Source organism: Neomonachus schauinslandi, chromosome 9 (genome assembly GCF_002201575.2).
Source record: "Neomonachus schauinslandi chromosome 9, ASM220157v2, whole genome shotgun sequence".
NCBI classification, from domain to species: domain Eukaryota; kingdom Metazoa; phylum Chordata; class Mammalia; order Carnivora; family Phocidae; genus Neomonachus; species Neomonachus schauinslandi.
In genome coordinates this window covers 50,533,954-50,554,605 of record NC_058411.1, presented here as the reverse complement: position 1 = coordinate 50,554,605, position 20,652 = coordinate 50,533,954, and the positions used below count along the sequence as shown (strand labels likewise).

Genomic DNA, 20,652 nt, shown 5'->3' with positions numbered 1-20,652 from the left:
AAGCCCTGAGGTGGGCTCCCTGCCCAGTGGGGAGCCCAACGCAGGACTCGATCCTGGGATTCCAGGATCATGACCCGAGCCGAAGGCAGTTGCTTAACCAACTGAGCCATCCAGGCACCCCAATAAATAAAATCTTAAAAAAAAAATGCTAAAGCTTAACCACTGGGGCAATCCAGGGTTAAGAGAGATGAAAGCAGATAACAACCCCAACAAAGCCTGAGATGAAACAAACCAGTGAATGGGAGGAAAATAAAAATTGTGGCATCCTAGAAGTCAAAAGTGGTGTATCAGCAAGTGAATGATCAATTTCTGTCAAAAAACCAAAATCAATGAAAATGAAAATTTGTGTTTATATTGTATTTGGCCAATACATTTGAAATTACCCAAACAAAAACTTAACGATGACATGAGAACTTGGGCCAATAACAAAGAAGTGTTTGTTTAGATTTCAAGGATATGTGAAGAGCATATAGTGTATACAACATATACAAACCATCTGGTGTTTTTTTTTTTCAGTTACCAAATTGAAAAGTGCATAGACCATTTGGAATTATAGATCCACCTTCTTGATATTCTGAAATATAGGTATTTTTACACCTTCCATTTTTTTTTTACCTATAATGTATTTATTTATTAAATCAACAATATCTAAGGAGAGCCTATTAAATGCCACGTAGTATGCTAGGCAGTGGGGATATAATGAATGAAGTACAGCCTCTGTCCTCATAGAAATTGCTAACATTTCTTAGATTTTTCAAATAGCTTTGCAATTCTTACTGAATGATGAGTTACTAGTTGTACATTTATCATCCCTCATTCAACATCTTTTCTGTTTTTTCTTTTATAAAATTAGGTTAAATATTAAATGTCCTCCTGGGTTTTTCCTCATGGGTTTCTGTTTGCAGGAACATCTCTTACCTGGCTTTTCCTATTTCTTCATTAGTCATCTATTATCTAATGATTGCAGAAGAGCTGGCTCATAAAAACTTCTAACAGATAGTTAAAGCATGGATTTTGCCCACTAAGGATAGAAGTGATAGTCTCTATTATCCCAGAGAAGTTCACCAGGAAAAAAATAATATCAGATGAACTGAATTTGAATTTGATTTTTGATAAGGTTTATTAGTGAAATTAAATACATGGAATTTAATATCTGAATTTCAGTAACATTTGAAAAATTCTCCCACATCAACATTGTATGCATTAAAATAAATGGTCTACGGATATTCATTCAGTTAAATTGAAAATGGATTAAAAGGAGATCTCCTGCATAGAAGAAGATCTCTAGAAAAGAGCCATCACATTCACTTTATTGCTTCTTTTATCTTTTTATGGTATTTTTCCTATTACTAAGTGATAGCACAAATTCATGTTCATAACACTTAAGAGCAAAATCTAGGTAAGAGGAAAATAATATTCTGAATAAAGAAATCAATACCCAAAATGTTACTGACAACTTGTATTTGAGACCAAATGTTATTGAGAAGGTGCACTTAGTAGTAGCCTAGATAAAGAGCTGGGGGTTTTGATTAAAAATAAGCATCCAGGGGCACCTAGGTGACTCAGTTGGTTAAGCCTCTGACTCGATTTCAGCTCAGGTCATGATGTCAGGTCCTGAGATTGAGTCCTGCATCGACTCCACCTTCAGCTGGGAGTCTGCTTGGGATTCTCTCTCTCCCTCTGCCTTTGCCCCTCTCCCCACTTGTATGCGTGCATGCACTCACACGCTATCTCTCTGTCAAAATAAATAAATAAAATCTTAAAAAAAAAAAAGCATCCAAAACCCATAAATGAAGTAATGAGCAGCTTAAGTGAGTAACGTAAACCTGGGATGTGTTTTCAGTAGAGACTAGTGTCTACATTGAATTAAGGGAATAGTGCTTTTGTTTTTTAACCAAGGGGGATATACAGAGGTATTCAATTTAGTTCTAAGCATCACTTTGTTCATAAAATGAGTGATGCATTCAAATGGAATGAGTAGAGAGAGCAGAGTCACAACCTGCGTCTTGTTTAGCATGCAAAAGAACAAAAAAGTCTCTCAAAAATAGGCAGATGCAGTTTTCTAAGACTTGAAATTCTATCACAGAAAGAAAATCAGACAAATTTTAAACGATCTATGAAAAAGAGGACTACCAGTGGGTGGATATTAAAAGGAAACATTTTGGTGTTGAAATGTTCTACCAGTCCTTTCTGACTATTCATTCAATGACCTACGTCAGGAGACTGTGATTTTCTCCTCACTAGAGGCTTTTTGGCAATACCTACCAGGTATTGCTTAGCAGGGCTGAGATGGGTGACTTTCCACGAGGTGGCCATTAAAGCACTGCTGAGTCTCAAATCTATAGGGTGCTATGAAACATATGCCTACTGTTTATTGTACTACTTTAATTGTACTAAGCATACTAATTTGTAAATTCCATTTTATGTTTCTGTTACCTGTAGTCTAATCCTATTTTTTTTGTTGACTGCCAGGAGAGTAACTGGCTGCCTGTCATAAACGCAAATTTCCGTAATTCTAGAAGTGATTGTTTATCTAAATAAATACTTCTAAGGTTATTGAAGCAGTTTAACCTTGAAGTTAAAAAATCCTCATGACTCTGTGAATAATATGAATTTGCTTATCAAGATTCTTTTCAAGGTCATCTAACCCTTATTTAAGTATTCCAAATAGATCAAATTTCAGTGTTAAATTCCATCATCTTTACATTTAATTGCAGACTATTATGAAGGCTTTCCAGTATATTCTTAAAATATTTTATCTGAATTGATATATCTGTATTACTGTGAGTAACATAATATGTAATGATCTTTTATGGAATATCAGTATAGAAAATAATTTAGAGATCTGTTCCAAATCTCACATGATAGATAAAGAAATTTAGGAACAAAATAGAAAAGGTGATGATATACAAGAGTTGATATTAATAAATAATCAAATAAAACAGGCCCAATTACAAATTTTAACTTTGACTCATTTTTATTTTAGTTGAAGAATTTATATTATTTTTTGTTCATTTTTTTATTTTAATTGAATTGCAACACCTTAGAGTTAAAGGTAAAAAGGTTTTAGATGGTGTGTAAATAATACTGATTAGTAATAAATAATTACTGATAAAATAATTTTGAGGCCCTAGGTGGCTCAGTCAGTTAAGTGTCTAACTCTTGATTTTGGCTCAGGTCATGATTTTAGGGTCATGAGATGAAGCCTGGCATTGGGTTCCACTCTCAGCATGAAGTCTGCTTCTCCCTCTCCCTATGCTCCTCTCCCTGCTTGCTTGAGCGTGCTCTCTCTCAAATAAATAAATAAATAAAATCTTAAAAAAAAATAATCTTGACCAGTTACAGCTAAATATAGATATTATTGCTTATATCTCAGAACATATTTTGTACTAAATCTCTCTTGGATTAACTACCAAAGAAAAGTGCTTTCTAATTTTATTTAAGAAATAATTTTTAAAAGTTAGAAAACCCCAAAAAACCCCACACATACACAGATGTTTCTGTGATTTCAGAACCAATCATATTTAATATTTATACAACCATTGTGTAAGAAGCACACCATAATACTAAGGAAACACCCTTATAATAATCTTAGGCTTTGGCAACCAAACATGACATCTGCTGGTTGAACACAGAAAGAATTCATAATATATTTTTTTCTTTTTTATCCTCTGGGCACTTTTTTCTCCTTCCAGCAAGCATGCCAAGAAAATTTTTTCTCTTTTATATTCTAGTTTCATTTTTATGCAACATTGTCCCAGTTTAAATCTTTTTAGACTAAATGACCTAGAACTACATTCATTATCTAAACTAGCAGATAATTTTTAGACACATTATGTATATGGATCTTGGATTCTAAAATATTTTAAAAATATACACAGAAAAATTATTTAATTGTTCAAAATTTTAAATAGAATTTATATAAAAATATATTTACTCTATTTTGCAAATAACTTTTGAAAAGTGATTAAATTGAGATTTTAAAATATGATTTTATGCATAAGCTGAAAGTTCAAGCTATAGTAAGAAGCTATGACATGTCACTTTCCTAGTCTAAGAATGTTAAAGTGTAACAAATTTTTCTTAGATGCTTCTCTAAGATTGCAAGCAAGAAGGAATTATTCCTTGAGGGTCAAAAAGCACAGAACTGAAAACCCAACACTGAATAAGAGTATAGGGAAGAAAGGAGTGTTGTTGGTCATTGTACCCTTAGGAGTACAATTTTAGGTCCATAGGAGATGAGGTTAATGGGCCAGTGCAAGATGAGAAGGTGGAAATGAGGCCACCACATATGATCAACATCAGTAAAAATAGCTATCTCAGACATAGAGTCTACTAGAAAAAAAAAAAAATTTCCCCTTACCAGCATAAGAAGATGACAAAAATATTTACATTAACAAAAATCATCCTTGGCCAATAACACCACTGGAGCACTTGAGTAAATCCAATATCAAGTTATTTTTGAAAGACATGCTCTCAATTTAGACTACAGAGAATTTCTCTTGATTAAACATCAAAGAGTCTGAATTCAGAATACAACATGACTAACACACAAATAAATGTTCAACTATGAGTGACTAAGAAAGACAATGAATAGCTGGATTAGCCTATAGCTGACAGAAACATAAAATAGAATTTATAAATAAGTATGCCCAAGGCCATTGAAGAAATACAATAGAGAATGATAAATACTATAGTACCTTCTTTGAAAGAATAATTAATACTCTCTACTGGGATCAAAGGTAGGCTTCACAGGAGACGTATGTGACATCTTTATAGATCTTAAAGAAGAAACTGTTCAGACAGACAAGGATGGCTTATGGAGGGATAAAGAAGAGAAGAAATAAAGCATGGCCTTTGGTGAAGAAAAATGAATATATTATAGATAATATTTTAGAACTCCCACAGGACCTGATATAACTGTAGCATGCAGTGCCCATCTTTCCTACCAAACTCTGCACTTTTGAAGAACAGGGATGGTCTCATCAGCTGTTACATAACTGCTAACACACTCATGTGCTTGAATAAGGAAGAATAGGTCAGTGCTAACTTATGATGTGTCCTGCTATGATAAAATGTTTGCTATTTACCATATAGTTCAATTATTCTCCAATTATTTTAACCAGTACTCACTTAAATAGGAGAAAATATTTTATAGTGTTATCTACAGATTTTCACTTCCCAAAGTGAACTCAGGGAAATCAACAAATTGAAAGAGAACTAAATTAATAATCAAAATGTTAATAATCAAGGAATTTCATAAAAACATACTAGCAAAGTATCAAAAATAATAAAACAATTTAAAACTTTTCAAATGTGTATTTATCACAAGAAGAGTAGCCACAGAGATCCATGGGAACCTTAAAACACTGATGAAGCACTGATTTAAACAACAAAAAAAGACTTTTAAAAATCAAAAGAATCACAGCTCTGCACCTGTATGCATTTTTAGTAGAAGCTAACAAACATAGTCAAGTCACATTGTGTTCAGTCAGACTCATAGGCCAGCTTAGGCAGTAGATTACTCATTATGATCTATGAGACATAATATACAGCAAAAATCTATGCAGCTCTGTCACTCCTTCATAGGACAGAAGAAAGAACATGCAATCATTGGAACCATAAATATTTTCTCTTCAAATTAATTAATCTTGAGTCATATTAAAAATAAAAGAAAAGATGGGGTGCTTGGGTGACTCAGTCAGTTAAGCATCCCTCTTGATTTTTTTTTTTTTAAGATTTTATTTATTTGCGAGAGAGAGAATGAGAGAGAGAGAGAGCATGAGAGGGAGGAGGGTCAGAGGGAGAAGCAGACTCCCTGCTGAGTAGGGAGCCTGATGTGGGACTCGATCCCGGGACTCCAGGATCATGACCTGAGCCGAAGGCAGTCGCTTAACCAACTGAGCCACCCAGGTGCCCCTTCTTGATTTTTGACTCAGGTCATGATCTCAAGGTTTTGGGATCAAGCCCAGCTCTGCATTCAGTAGGGAGTCTGCTGGAGATTTTCTCTTTCTCTCCCTCTGCCCCTCCCTCCTCTCTCAAATAAATAAATCTTTAAAAAAGAAAAGAAATGCTTCTATGGAAATGAGGATTTTTCTAAGTTTTTAATCAGGAATATGATATAAATCCATTTTATACTTTTTAACTCTAACTGGTGCAAAGAAGAGAGTGGACTAGATGAGTGAGAAGCCCTGGGCAGGAAACCAGTAAGGAAATACTGTTAAAACAAAACAAAACAACAACAACAAAAAACATGATTTGGGAAACAAAGAAAGGCTGATTAATTCAAAAATCATTGCAGATAAGCATCCAATTAGCACTTGTCCTGAGTGGATACTGTGGGTAAACTCCTAAATTTTAAATCTTCAGACACTCGAATGGACACTAGAGTTTCTAACTGAAATGGAGAATGACTGTATGCATCTCATCCTGGATGAGTGAAGAATTATATTACCTCTTGGTATCCTATTCTTCTGAAAGCTTAGTGTCTTGATTTGAAACTATGTAAAGGCTAGTATCCTGAAAGTGGAGGCATAAGAAGTATTCAGAGGACCAAAAAGGTTTAATTCTGTGAAGTCAAAGGCAACATTTTTAAAAAGAATCAGTACACTCACCTGTGTTTCCTATATTTAAAATTTAATATTAGGCCGTATCTCATTAAAAGGAAGTAATAAAGGAATTACTACTGAATTGACGGATTCTGCCTATTCTCATTTGACTAGAAAGGTGGTAAATGAATATAAAGAAGGAATGCAAAAATGGAAAATATCTAAGTAATATTGACGAAAGAAACTATTGTATCTGATAAAGAACAATTTATCTTAGAATTAAAGTGAATGTTACAGCAGCAATAACTGAATGTGAAGAGTTTTTTCAACAGTGATAACTTGTCAGTATGTGTGCGGGGGGGGGAAACAAAAACGTAACAACTAAATTATACAGCTGTGAAATCAATGACAACATCTCTCAGTTAATGATTTGTTTAGAGTTTGTAAAAAAAAAAAAAATGGCAAGACATGTAACAATTTATAACCCAACCAAATCATTTAAGTGAAATGCCTTTATACTTGAGACAGAGACATGTTTATCCATACTTTGTCTTCCTGTTTAGACATAATCAATACATTTTCAAGTGATCAGTCATTGTAATGACATTATTTTTTTCAGTAATATTTTTTAGACTTTAATTAATGAGTAGTCTTTTATTGAAGTGCAGTTGACACACAATGTTACATTAGTTTCAAGTGTACAATGCAGCAATCGCACGAGTGTATACATTATGCTATTCTCACCAAAGTGCAACAACCATCTGTCATCAAACAACCCTATTACAATACTGTTGACTGTATTCCCTATGCTGTTCCTTATGTCCTTGTGACTTATTCATTCCATAACTGGAAGCCTGCATCTGACACTCTCACTTATTTTGCCCATCCCCCACCAGATAGTAGGATTCTCATGATATGCTCAATAAATAACATCATACAATTCATATCCTTTATTAAAATGTGTTAGCATAAAGTACAATAGTAATTAAGTAATTAAAATTATGTAGATTCTGATGTTCCTTTCTTAATTAAAAAAAGGCAGTGAAAGAAAATACTTCGACTTATGTGCAAACTTTTAACTTAGTTTTTTTTTTTTAAGATTCTATTTATTTATTTGTCAGAGAGAAAGAGAGAGAGAGAGAAAGGGAGAGAGCACAAGCAGGGGGAGTGGCAGGCAGAGGGAGAAGCAGGCTCCCTGCTGAGCAAGGAGCCCGATGCAGAACTCGATTCCAGGCCCTGGGATCATGACCTCAGCCGAAGGCAGACACTTAACTGATTGAGCCACCTAGGCATCCCTTAACTTAGTTTTTTAATAGTTTGCTAAAATAATGTAAGTTCATTTGAATATAACATCCTACCATATAATTCAATTTTTCTTTACAGATAGTTTTTAAATGATTAGATATCTAGAGGAAGTTTGTTTATAGAAATACCTACTTGGAAAATTATTTAACTATAATGAGTTCAAATTGTCTAAATATTTTTACTTCAATATCTGAAATGTGGAATGAACAAAAGACCCAATTTTATAAATTATTCTAAAATCATCTTCAAGTATTAATAATTTAGCCTTCTTCTTAATCTCTAGGAAGGCAGAGGCCATTAAAATGATGGCCCAAGAAAATGGCTTCCAGGCCTATTAGCTAAATGAAAATGATGATCAGACACAAAGATGACAATTTACCAAGAATCCTGTGATTGGTTGTTAGGAAAGAAATCACTCATACTGAAATAGGCAACCAGGTAGGGTTTTCAGAAGTAATATGGTTGAATAATTACTTCTTGCAAAAAAAAGGATAAGTTTTACCAAACCACTAAATGCTCAAGCCACACATATCCACATCAGTAGGTAACGGGATATGTTTTCCATTGTAAAAATCCTCCCCCAATTTAAGACACTACTCAGAGGAGTTCATAATTTCATTTGAGCAGGGATCTGCCATACAAAGTCAAAATTCTTTATTAATACAATAAAAAAATTAATAAACATGGTGTAATCAACAAATATTACTAATAATAGATCCATTTAGTTACTGCCAAGGACTCTTTCAATTAGGTTTTTTGGTTTTTAAAAACAGCAATTATTTTATGAAGTTAGCTGGGTTAGAAAGCTATCTCTGGAGATTCAAGTAGATCTGCATATGCAATTTATTCTATTTATATTTTTTGATATAGCCTGTATAAAATACTTATCATAACACTGGGGAAATAGATTTAAATAAATATTAATTTCTTACTGTATCCCCTCCCACAAAAAAAGAAAGGAAAGGAAAAAACTCTCTAGGAAGAGTTCCATACTTGGTTTCATTGTAATGGTAGAAGCACAGGAAATTGAAGCAATTTTAAAACTCAACTGGACAAATTTAAATGAATGCCCATTTATTTTCTTTAAACTTTAATGAAGCAATATTTCAACACAATTGAATCACCTCTGACCTAGAAAACAAAATATTTATACAAAGTAGTTATTGGCTTGCACACCAAATATATATATTGTCTTGGGTAATATAAAATAAATATATGTATTTACCAGATAACATTTCAACTTAAATGAATAACACCTTTAACTAAATGATGCAAAATATGAATAATATGATTTCTTTTTTTCCAAGCAGGTTTAGATTAGGATCTGGTCCAAAATTTTAATGACTTGGATTTGATGAAACCATTACCTTTCACATTTGGCATGTAAATAGGAAAGAAATTGCTAAGGGTCTAGAGAAAGTTTAGAAATGAAACTTACAAATCCACTGATATTTTACAAGGACATATCTAAGTAATTGTTATGTGTATAAAAACCACATGTTCAGGCACCTGGGTGGCTCAGTTGGTTAAGAGTCTGCCTTTGGCTCAGGTTGTGATCCCTGGGTGCTGGGATCAAGCCCCGCGTGGGGTTCCCTGCTCAGCGGGGAGCCTGCTTCTCTCACTCCCTCTGCCCCTCTCCGAGCTTGTGCTCTCTCCCTCTCTCTCTCTCTCAAATAAATAAATAAAAACAAAACAAAACAAAACAAACCACATGTTCTAAAGAAAAATAATGTGGAGAGGTCCTCCCAAAATAAAGATGGCTGATTGTTGGTAGAGGAGAGACGTATATGAAGAGAAAGGAGAAAAGGCTCTGTACTTTAATTACTCCCTCTGTATACCATAGAGCTTGCCCACCACCCTGTCCAGTATTTGAGACACATATAAAAATTATACATCTGGGGCTGATGTTTAAAAGTTATTCTACTATAATTTACCACTACAACCAAGGACTCTTGGAGAAAGAAAAATCTTAAGGGACAAAAACTGTATCTCAAATTTATATAGGAATTTGCAGTTTACAAAGTACTTTCACAAATATTAACTTATTTTAGTCTTCACAGAGTTTGAAAAGGGCAAATATGCCAAAGGATATTACTTGGCTTGAGCTGCAAATCTTGAGAGTTAATATGAACATCATAATTACTTAACTAATGCAGACTATCTTCCTTGCCTGGTTTGCAAGATCATCCCTCAAAAAGATCCGAATGAACATTTTGTGAGAAGGAAGAGGGGTTACACCATTCACCTAAATATACAAAGAAAGCTGGCGTTCAAACACAGCATCTGATTGCTACCTTCCTCAATGTATATTATTTCAAGAATGGTAGGATAAAATGAAATTATTAGAAATCTCTCTCTTTAGAAACATTGCAGGAAATACTCCCAAGGCAGAGAGAATATAAAACTATTTTGCTTTGTTTTATATTTAAAAATTTCAAGTGTACATAGTACATGTCAATTGTCAGTGGGTGAGAGAAGCACAAGGTCAAGGTAGCTATCTGGAGTGCTACATCTGGCTCTGCCGCAATGATGGATGCAGGGTGATTCTGTGCTTCTCTTTTGCTGGTAGGTGAAGGTCTCTAGGATATCCCTTCAAGACTTATACCACTTCTTTCATATATTACAATGATGCCTATCAATGAGCTAACTCTAGAATAGGTATGTATATATGGTGGCATAGGGAACAGAGACAAAATTGAGACTGCAGGAGAAATTACATAGATATCATTAAATTTCACAACACAAAAGCAGATTTAGAAATAGAAAATGATTCAGTGTGTATGGTGTCCAGTCCCTGGGATAAACACAAACTTCCTATTTTGTAGTGAGTGTACCTTGTTTGCTGACCAATTTTATTTCCCTGGTTCATCCTATACATCCTACACCTAAGAAATACTGCTGGAGAATCAAATCAGTGAAATATCTAGCAACCATTTATTTAGGAAGCCAATTGCTAATTCTCATATGGTCCAGAAAGGAAACAGAAATACTATCTACATTCCCCTTCAATATGCAAGGAGAGTATTTATGAGCCAATATATGGAATAACCAAAAATCTCTGTTTATATACTATACCCATATCTTTATAAGCTTCCAGACTTTTCGCTTGCTTTTTCTGGAAACCCCTAAAAGACTTCTCTCATGTAATCCAAAGCCCATCACTTCAGGCCTTCCTGTCCTTCCTTTCTTATTCCAGCTTCCATCAAAGAAACAGTCAGTTCCCTTAAGGTGGTGTACAGTGTGAGGAAATTTTATGCAAATCGGAATTATGTAACTGAAACTGTGTGTGAAACAAATACCAATGTACAAAATTTGCAATGGAGTGTGTCTAAAAGGGAAAAAAATCCCACTGATGATGTAATTGTAGAGATTCAATTTATTTTTGTTCAGTCTTGTAATTTCAGACACCGAGGGATTTTTTTATTCTGTTCATATACCACAAATACATCTGGATAAATGACTTCTCATGAAGATCCCACTGGGGTCTTCCTATTCATAATTTTGTAAACCTGCTTCTAGTGTTCTTCTACCTGGTCACAGAAAATATTCCAATCGTGGCTTCTAAAGCGTTAGAAGAAAGCTTAGTTTAGGGAATAAAACCGTTCTTTCTTGGAGTAAGGAAAAATTAATGCTTGATCCCTCCTAAAAGTAAGAGTTTTCAAGGCACTTCTGTTGCTAGGTTTCACTGTTTGTCAGTCACTATGTGAATCAACTTGCACACATTATGTTTTGTTTTGTTTTTTAAAATGCACAATCCCCTGCAGGATGAGAATCTTATCATTTTCTTCTTACAAAAGATTAAAGATTAGAGATCTTAAACAGCTTGCCTTGTAGTAAGCAACCATCCAGTAACAGAGCTACATTCTGAATTCATGTGATCCAAAGCCCCTTTTTTGTCCTAACATCCAACATCGCTGGAAATGGTCCCCCACAACCAAGTGTGTCTGGCTGATGCGGTCAGTGGGGCTAATATTCAGGCTCTATTCCTCCTGCAACTGCTTCTGTGGTGACATAGGAGTCACATCTGTTCACGAAAGAGGACTTGTCCCCTAATTCACACACAAATACTGTACAGGCTGGTGGATTTCCTGATGTCACCTCCACTAATCTAAGAAGTATCCCTGCTTTCCTCCTCCATCCACTGAGTACAGAAACTGAAACCACAATTTACCCCTGGTACTCAACCAGATTTGTCATGCTATATTGCAATCTGAGAGTATTATCAACTCAGGACCTCATAAAGATAAGGACTGACAAAATCTCTAGAATGAGAGTTACCTGTATTTTGTGAAATATTTAGCTCCGGAATCATGAATATACAGTAAGCTGCAAATAAATGTGCTCATTTTTTCCTAAAGTTATACATTCCCTAAAAACTTTACAGTGCCAAATATCTTAAAGCCTTGTGTTCGCTTAAAGGACCATTGGCTGGGGCGTGCACATGGAGGGGGCACAGATGGATGAACTGACCCAGTGGCTCTCAGGCTGAGACAGCGGAATGTTCAATGGCATACTTATAGACCACATTAACTTCTTGGCAAGTGCTGTTGCTGCACATGTGGGTGGTCCATTGCTGAATATGAACGTGCCGAATATCATTTAGGCAGGGAGCAAGAGGTGTTCAAGTGAGTTGGAGAGGAGCCCGGAAGGTATGCTGTTTATCTTCTAGGAACACTTACTTTCTCCAAAACATGTAACTTGAATTAATAAAGTGGATTTAGATGTGAATAAAGGAAACTAGTTATTGAAACTGAATCACCGTGCCTCTCTAAGAATAACTAAAAGATCTGTGAATATGACTCCTAGCACAGGAAAAAGATTAGAGCACAAATAACTGTTCTTATCATATTGCTAAGAAGCACTGGTCTGGATCTGACCGCAAGGCGGGTATCTGCCTGCAGTCAGATCCTGAGGCTTCTAATCATAACTGTCACATTAGAGTTCTTCTGAAATAGACAAAGTTCATTAGAATGATGAAAGAAGGGGATTTTTTAAGTTATGCTTACTTAAGTAATGTAAAATTGTAAGACTTTGGTTTTATCCTCTGGTCTAAAACCTGAAAAGAATTTATAAAAAGAAAACCTCTATTGACTTTTTCGATTTAAGGCTCTGTCACAAAATCTCTCTCGAGAAAAGACAATGGATAAGGTTGTGAGCCATCATCTGTGGAATCTCTCTCCTAACCACTTTGAGTCTGGTTTTTGGCATGCCTTTGGAACAAGTTTTGCACTATTCTCATCCATTAATCATCCCTTCAGGGTGACAAACAGAGGCAAGGTGCTTAAACAGACACTTGGAAGTTTGGGAGTTGGCTTTGATTCCACTGAACTAAAAAGCCCTTTGATTCTTTCAGATTGGTTTTATTACCACGCAATATCTCACAAAAAATCCAACTGTACTAAGTACTAAACAGATCCTTTCTTAAGAGCCTATTATTTTCTTAGTGATAGAAATACTAAACATAAAACATTCATACACATATGTGTCATTTCTACATTTGGGTTTCTCTGTTTTATTCTTCTCTGGTTGTCAGTGAAATATTATGAGAACTCTTTTCTCTCAGGGGAAACTATTTGTGATTTCAGACTGTTTCTTATCCTCTGCAAACTGGATCTAATGCCTGCCCGAAATAATATCAGGAAACTGTGAGAAATAGTTTTGGAATCCGACAGGCTAACCTTGTTAGGTTATCTCTGTCCTCCCTTCACTCTATCCAGCAGTCACACTCTTGCTTATAAAATGGTAACCCCACAAGAACCTCAAAACCTGATTCATACCTCTTCATTTAACTTGTATGTATGACCTTTGTAACCAACATATTAGGTTGTTCTATATTCTTAATGTAACAGCTGCTATCTCTTAAATTAAGGGACGTAATTGAAAAACGATGATAGTGGTTATCATGGGAAGGGGAAATCTGTGAAGATAATCAGTTTAGTGTCTCCATCTAAAGGAGAGTAATTTAGAGGTTAGTGGAGGAAAAAGAAACAAAGAATTTTTGAAGAACAATCAATTTTTAAAATTACCTTAAATATATTAACATGATATGGATTAGGAAAATTATATCCATGATAACATTAAATAGAACAAGCACCTTCATATTATAAAATACCTCCTTATTCTCAACCCTACCTTAGTTGGCAAATATCATTCATTTATCTGGTAATACTTAACTGAGGTATAATGTACATACGATAAAATGCACACATTTTAAGTGCAGATTTTGATGAGTTTGGAAAAATATGTATTATTAGGTAATCACCATCCTAATCAAGATATAGGAGATTTCCATCACAATGCCCCTTTGTAATCAATCAATTCCACTCAGTCTCAGCCAAACAGAATCCAGTTTCTCTTACTAAAGGTTAGTTTTGCCTATTCAGGAATATTGTATAAATGGAATCATAAATAATGCACTTTTTATGTCAGGTTCTGACAGAAAACATACTGAGTGCGTTTTTGAAATCCATCCATCCATATATTGTGTTTACCAGTAATTTTTTCCTTTTTTTCCATTTTTATGACTGAGTATAATTCCATTTCATGAGTAGATCGTAAGTTGTCTATCCATTCACTTGTAGATGGATATTTGGATTGTTTCTAGTTGGAGGCTATTACAAATAAAGCTGCTATGAAAGTTTGTGCATAGGGGAGCCTGGGTGGCTCAGTTGGTTAAGCGTCTGCCTTCTGCTCAGGTGTGGTCCCAGGGTCATGGGATCAAGCTCCGGGTCAGGCTCCCTGCTCAGTAGGGAGTCTGTTTCTCCCTCTCCCACTGCCCATTGCCCCGCTCATGCTCTTTCTCTCTCTCTAATAAATAAATAAATGAAATCTTTAAAATAATTAAAAAATAAAGTTTGTGCATAATATTTATATAGGCATCTGCCTTCATTTCTGTTGAGTAATCATCTAGGAATTGAATTGCCACATTGCTTGGTAAATGCATATTTAAATTTGAGAGGCAGATGAGCTATTTTCAAAAAAAGTAATCTCATTTGACATTCCCAGGAGCAGTGTGTGATAATTTCAGTTATTCTACAACCTCACCAACACTTGGTATTGTCAGTCTTTTTAACTTTAGCCATTATAATGTGTGTGTAGTGTTATCTCATTGTGGTTTAAATTTCATTTCCCTGGTAACCAATGATAGCAACCAGTTTTTACACAATTATTGGTCAACTATATACTCTTTTCTGCAGTGTCCATTCAAGTTTTTTGTTAATTTTTTATTTGGACTATTTGTCTTATTATTGGGTTTTAAGAATTACTTATATACCCTGGATACAAACCTCTTGTCACATATTTTCCTCTACCCTTGTCTTGCCTTTTTATGTCTTAATGATGTCTTTTGAAGAGCAGAAAGTTTTAATGACCTCTGATGTATTATTCTTTAATAACTGGTGCTTTTATTTGTTCACTTTCTAAGAAATCTTTACCTATTCCAAATTTGCATAGATTTTCTTCTATGTTCTCTTCTAGAATTTTACAGTTTTAGTTTCCTATATTTACATCTACAGTCTATCTTTAAGTTAATCTTGTGGACAGTGTAAGGTATTGTTTATGACTTATTTTTTCCAATATGGATATCCAGTTCTAGCACAATTTATCCAGAAAACTATCATTTCTGCAATGGATTATGCCAGTCACTTTGAAAAACTCAGTTGACCTTACATGTATCATATATGCAACCATAGAGGTCTATTTCTTCATTCTTTATCTTGTCTGATTGATCCTTCCTTACGTTTATAAAAAATCCACACTATCTTGATTATTGTGGTTTTACAGTAAGCCTTGAAATCAGGTAGTATGAGACCTCAAACTTTATTCTTTTTCCCCAATAGAGATCTAACTATTGGTGGAACTCAGTTTTCCAAATAAAAAGTAGAGTAAGATTTTCAATTTCCATCAAAAAAAGAAAAAAGAAAAAAAAAAAACGCTGGGAATTTTGTTGAGATTGCATTGAATCTATAGATTAATTTGGAGAATAAGTATCAAAATGATATTGATTCTTCCATTCCATGAATTTGGTATATTTCTCCATTTACTTAGGTCTTGTTTCAGTTCCCTGAGCAATTTTTTTTATTATTTTTCAAGTGTATATCTTGTGCATATTTTGTTAAAATTATTTGTATTTTGATGTCATCAGAAATGGTGTTTTTTACATTTCAATTTCAAACATTTATAGCTATTATAAATTATTGATTTTATGTATTGTATTTTTATACAGAAATGATTGATTTTGTATCCTATGCTATTGCTAAATCATCTTATTAATTCAAGTAAGATTGTCCACAAAAATAACCATATGATTTTGAGAATAGAATTATTTTTACTTCTTCCTTTCTGGTCTTTACTTCTCTTGTGTAGTGGTAAAGACCTGCAGTATAATATTTGTGGAGGATAAGAATATTTTAGTATTTTTTTTAAGATTTTATTTATTTATTTGAGAGAGAGAAAGAGAGAGAGCAAGCACAAGGTGGGGGGGTAGGAGCAGAGGGAGAGGGAGAAGCAGACTCCCCACTGAGCAGGGAGCCCAACATGGGGCTCAATCCCAGGACCTGGGAATCATGACCTGAGCTGAAGGCAGATGCTTAATCGACTGAGCCACCCAGGCGCCCCAAGAGTGAGTATTTTTGTCTTATTCCTAACCTTATAAAGAAAATGTTTGGTCAGCATATTATATAGCTTAGTGAGCATTCCTTGTGCACAAAGTTTACAACTTTGGGTATAATGATCTATAAATGTCAATTGGTTTAATTTGTTTGATAATATAGCTCAGATCTTCTAAAACATCAGTGATTTTCTGGGTACATATTCTATCAATTATTCATAGATAGATGTTAAAATCTTCAGCCATAATTATGGAATAGTCTATTTCTCCTGGCACTTTTGTATTTATGAACTTTGCAGCTCTATTATTAGAAACACACACATATTTATAACTATTATGTCTTTCTATAAATTCCTCTTTTATGATTCTTAAATGTCCCTTTTTAATTCACAACTTTTCTATGTCTTTAAGTTTATTTTGTCTGATAATAATACAACCATGTCAGTTTTCCTGTCTGCTGTTTGCATGTTGTGTTCCTCCATTCTTTTCCTTCCCGCTTCTTTGTGTCTTTGTATGTAATATGTGTTTCTTATAGACAGCAGGGTGCATCTTGTAAAGAACTTGCTTTTCCTTTTTTTTAATCCAGTACCATGATTTCTGATAACTAACTGGAGTGTTAAATTCATTTACATTTAATGTAATCATTGGCATAATTGGGTTAAAGCTTACTATCCTACTCTTTATTTTCTTTGTCCCTTCAATGTTTTTATTGTTCACATATTGCTCTTTTCCTATGATATTTTGAGTAAATTCATGTACATTTTAATTCCTTTGATGTACCACTTTTTAAAAAACTTCTTAGAAGTTTCTGTATGACTGGGCGCCTGAGTGGCTCAGTTGGTTAAGCGACTGCCTTCGGCTCAGGTCATGATCCTGGAGTCCCGGGATCGAGTCCCGCATTGGGCTCCCTGCTCGGCGGGGAGCCTGCTTCTCCCTCTGACCTTCCCCCCTCTCATGTGCTCGCTCTCTCTCTCTCTCTCAAATAAATGAATAAATAAAATCTTTAAAAAAAAAGAAGTTTCTGTATGACTAAAACTATGCAAATTTAACTTACTGATTCTGTTTAAAGTCAATATTACATCACTTTATATATCATATTTCACATTTCATGATTTTCTGAGGTCCCTATTCACTTCTCACTTCACAAATGTTATAAATTTATAACTATATAATTCAAATTAATCCCATCATTTATGCTACTGTTGTGATATTTTAGTTCTCAATATGTTATAAACCTTAATAATGCTTTTTTGTTTGTTTGTTTTGCTTCAAACCAAGGATTGACAGACTTTTCCTTAGAGGGCTAGAGTGTAAATACTTTAGGCTTATGAGCTATAGGATTGTTGTTACAACCACTCACTCACTTCTCCTGTTGCAGCATGAAAGTAGCCATAGACAATACATAAACAAGTGGGGAAGGCTATGTTCCAATTAATCTTTATTTACAAAAATCAGTTGGCTGGTCTCCAAGCTGTAGTTTGCTGATCACTCTTTGTATGGCTGTTTATTATGGAAATTAGAAGAAAAAAAGAAACATAGTCTTTTATCTTTACCTACTTATTTCCTGGATCTGATCCTCTTCATTTCATTTTTCCACAGCTTTATTGATATATAATTGGTATACAAAAAACTGCACATAATTAATATATACAGTTTGTTAATTTTGGACATACATATACCTTGTGTTACCAACACCACAACCCAGGTAATACACACCCATCACTTTCAAAAGTTTCTTTGTATGAGTGTGTTTGCATGAGTGTGTGTACGTGTATGTGAGTGTATGTGTTAAGAGTCCAGAAATGAACTCACTCATAGAAGTCAACTGATCTTTGTCAAGGGTGCCAAGAATACATTTTGAGAAGATAGTCTCTTCAATAAATGGTATTGAAAAAACTGGATATCCACATCCCAAAGAATGAAATTGAACCCCTGTCTTTCACCATACATAAAAATGAACTCAAAATGGATTAAAGATTTAAATGTAAGGTCTGAAACTATAAAATTCCTAGAGGAAACATAGGAGGAAAGACTCTATTTTTATAGATTCTGGTTTCCACTGATAACCTTTCCCTTTAGTAGGAAGAGTATCCTTTGGCATATTTTATGGTACAGTTTTGCTGACTACTAATTCTCTAGCTTTCATTGTTCAGAAAAATAGAGTTGATGCTATTTTTTTTTAAAGTATGTTTTCACTGGATATATATTTTAAAGAATTTTGAAGATTTAAAGATGTTGTTCCATTGTCTTCCAGCCCACATTGTTTCTTTTTTTTTTTTTTTTTTAAAGTTTTTTTTTTTTTATTTATTTATTTGAGAGAGAGAGAACACCTGAGAGGGGATAGGGTCAGAGGACGAAGCAGACTCCCTGCCGAGCAGGAAGCCTGATGCGGGACTCGATCCAGGGACTCCAGGATCATGACCTGAGCCGAAGGCAGTCGCTTAACCAACTGAGCCACCCAGGCACCCCAGCCCACATTGTTTCTAATGAGAAGGTAACTGCTATGTGTATCATCAGAATGTCATTTTTTATTCTGGCTGCTTTTTGAAGAATTTTTTTTTGTCCCATTCTCATTCTCTTCTTTTAGAACTTCAATCACATCCATTTTAGACCATTTTATATTATTCCCCAGGTTCTTAAGTCTCTTTTCTTTAGTCTTCATTTCTTTTTCTACCAGATTGTATCACCTCTTTCAATTTGTCTTCAATTTCACTGACCCTTCAGCTCTTAAGCCCATCCAGGTAATTTTCCATTTCAGTTACTGTAGAGTTTTAGTTGCAGAATTTGCATTTGGTTCTTTATTAGAGGGTTTTTTTCCCCCCTCTTATCCATTTGCTCACAAATACTGCATTTATTCTTTAAATCTTAGAACATATTTTCCTTGAATACTTGGAAATTATTAATAATAGCTAGTTTTTGCTGTACCCAACATTTGGGCTATCTCAGGACTCCTTTTTAATAGACCATCGTTATTCTTAACTAAGAGTAACATTTTCCTATTTTCTTTATGTGTCAATAATTTTTATTGTTTATTGAGCATTATAGTAATAAATTATAATTGTTATTACTACGTTATTAGTAATAAATATAACATTACATATGATATAACATTAAATATTACAGATAACTGAACATGCTCTTTTCCTCTGAGGAGTGTTGTGTTTATTCTACTGGGTAATTCAGTTACCTGATGACCACCTGATACTTTTGTATGCTAGCTTTTTACATTTTATGGGTGAGATCAGTGGAGAACCTAGGGTGTTTCCCAAGCTCTTCTAACTTGGTGGGATTCAACTTCTAAATTCTGCCTGCCCAGGAATCTTATCAGGGCTTGATGTTAGCCTTTGTCAGGGAGTATCTAGACTAAGCCCTTCCTCTCAAACATGACCCTTATTTCCTAAGGCTTAATCATTCTGATATCCCACCAGGATGTCTGAAATTTTAAGGAGGTATATATTATTTTGCTGAAATCCTAGCTTCCTCCAGCACTGCTTGAATTCTACTATCACTTTTCGACTCTGAACCCAAATAGCAGAAAATGCTAATCCTCATATAGTTTCACCTTGTCTGTGTAGCCCAATCCTCAGGTAAAGACTAATATGGAATCCACACAAACTCCCATTACCTTTCCTCTACATAGCCCTATCTGCTCCCGTGCTCTACCCTGTAGATAGTCCCTTGTGCTGCCCCAAACTTTAATATATATTTCCCCAGGCCTGCCAGAAATCTGTGCTCTGTTTGGACTCCAGCTCAGGATGCTCATATATGGCATACGTCCCTAAACAGAGAGCTAGACTGATAATAGGGCTCACCTCATGAGTTTCCCATCTTACAGGAATTACAGTCTTATTCCCATCTTACAGGAATTACCCCTTTTCCATTCCTAAAAACTGTCACATCATAGAATTTGTCTAATTGTATGGTTGTACATAGTATATAGGCTGGTCCTATAGAAGATAGTAAAAAGGCTGGTCCCACTCATTTTTACCAGGTAACTTTCAAGAGTTTAGCAAAGCTAAATTATAATGTTCAATGGTTTTTAAAAGAAACCATTGAACATATATATATATGACATCAGTATCATTCAGCTATAAAACATAATAAAATGTCACCTTGCAACAACATGGATGGACCTAGAGGGCATAGTGCTAAGTGAAATAAGTCAGTTCAAGAAAGACAAATACCATATGA

General features: G+C 34.6%; 1 protein-coding gene across 1 annotated transcript in view; it reads right to left on the bottom strand.

Annotated features, from left to right (window-relative positions):
* The window catches only part of MDGA2 (MAM domain containing glycosylphosphatidylinositol anchor 2), an 802,844-nt gene that overhangs the window by 88,761 nt on the left and 693,431 nt on the right, over positions 1 to 20,652 (bottom strand). The window lies entirely within an intron of this gene.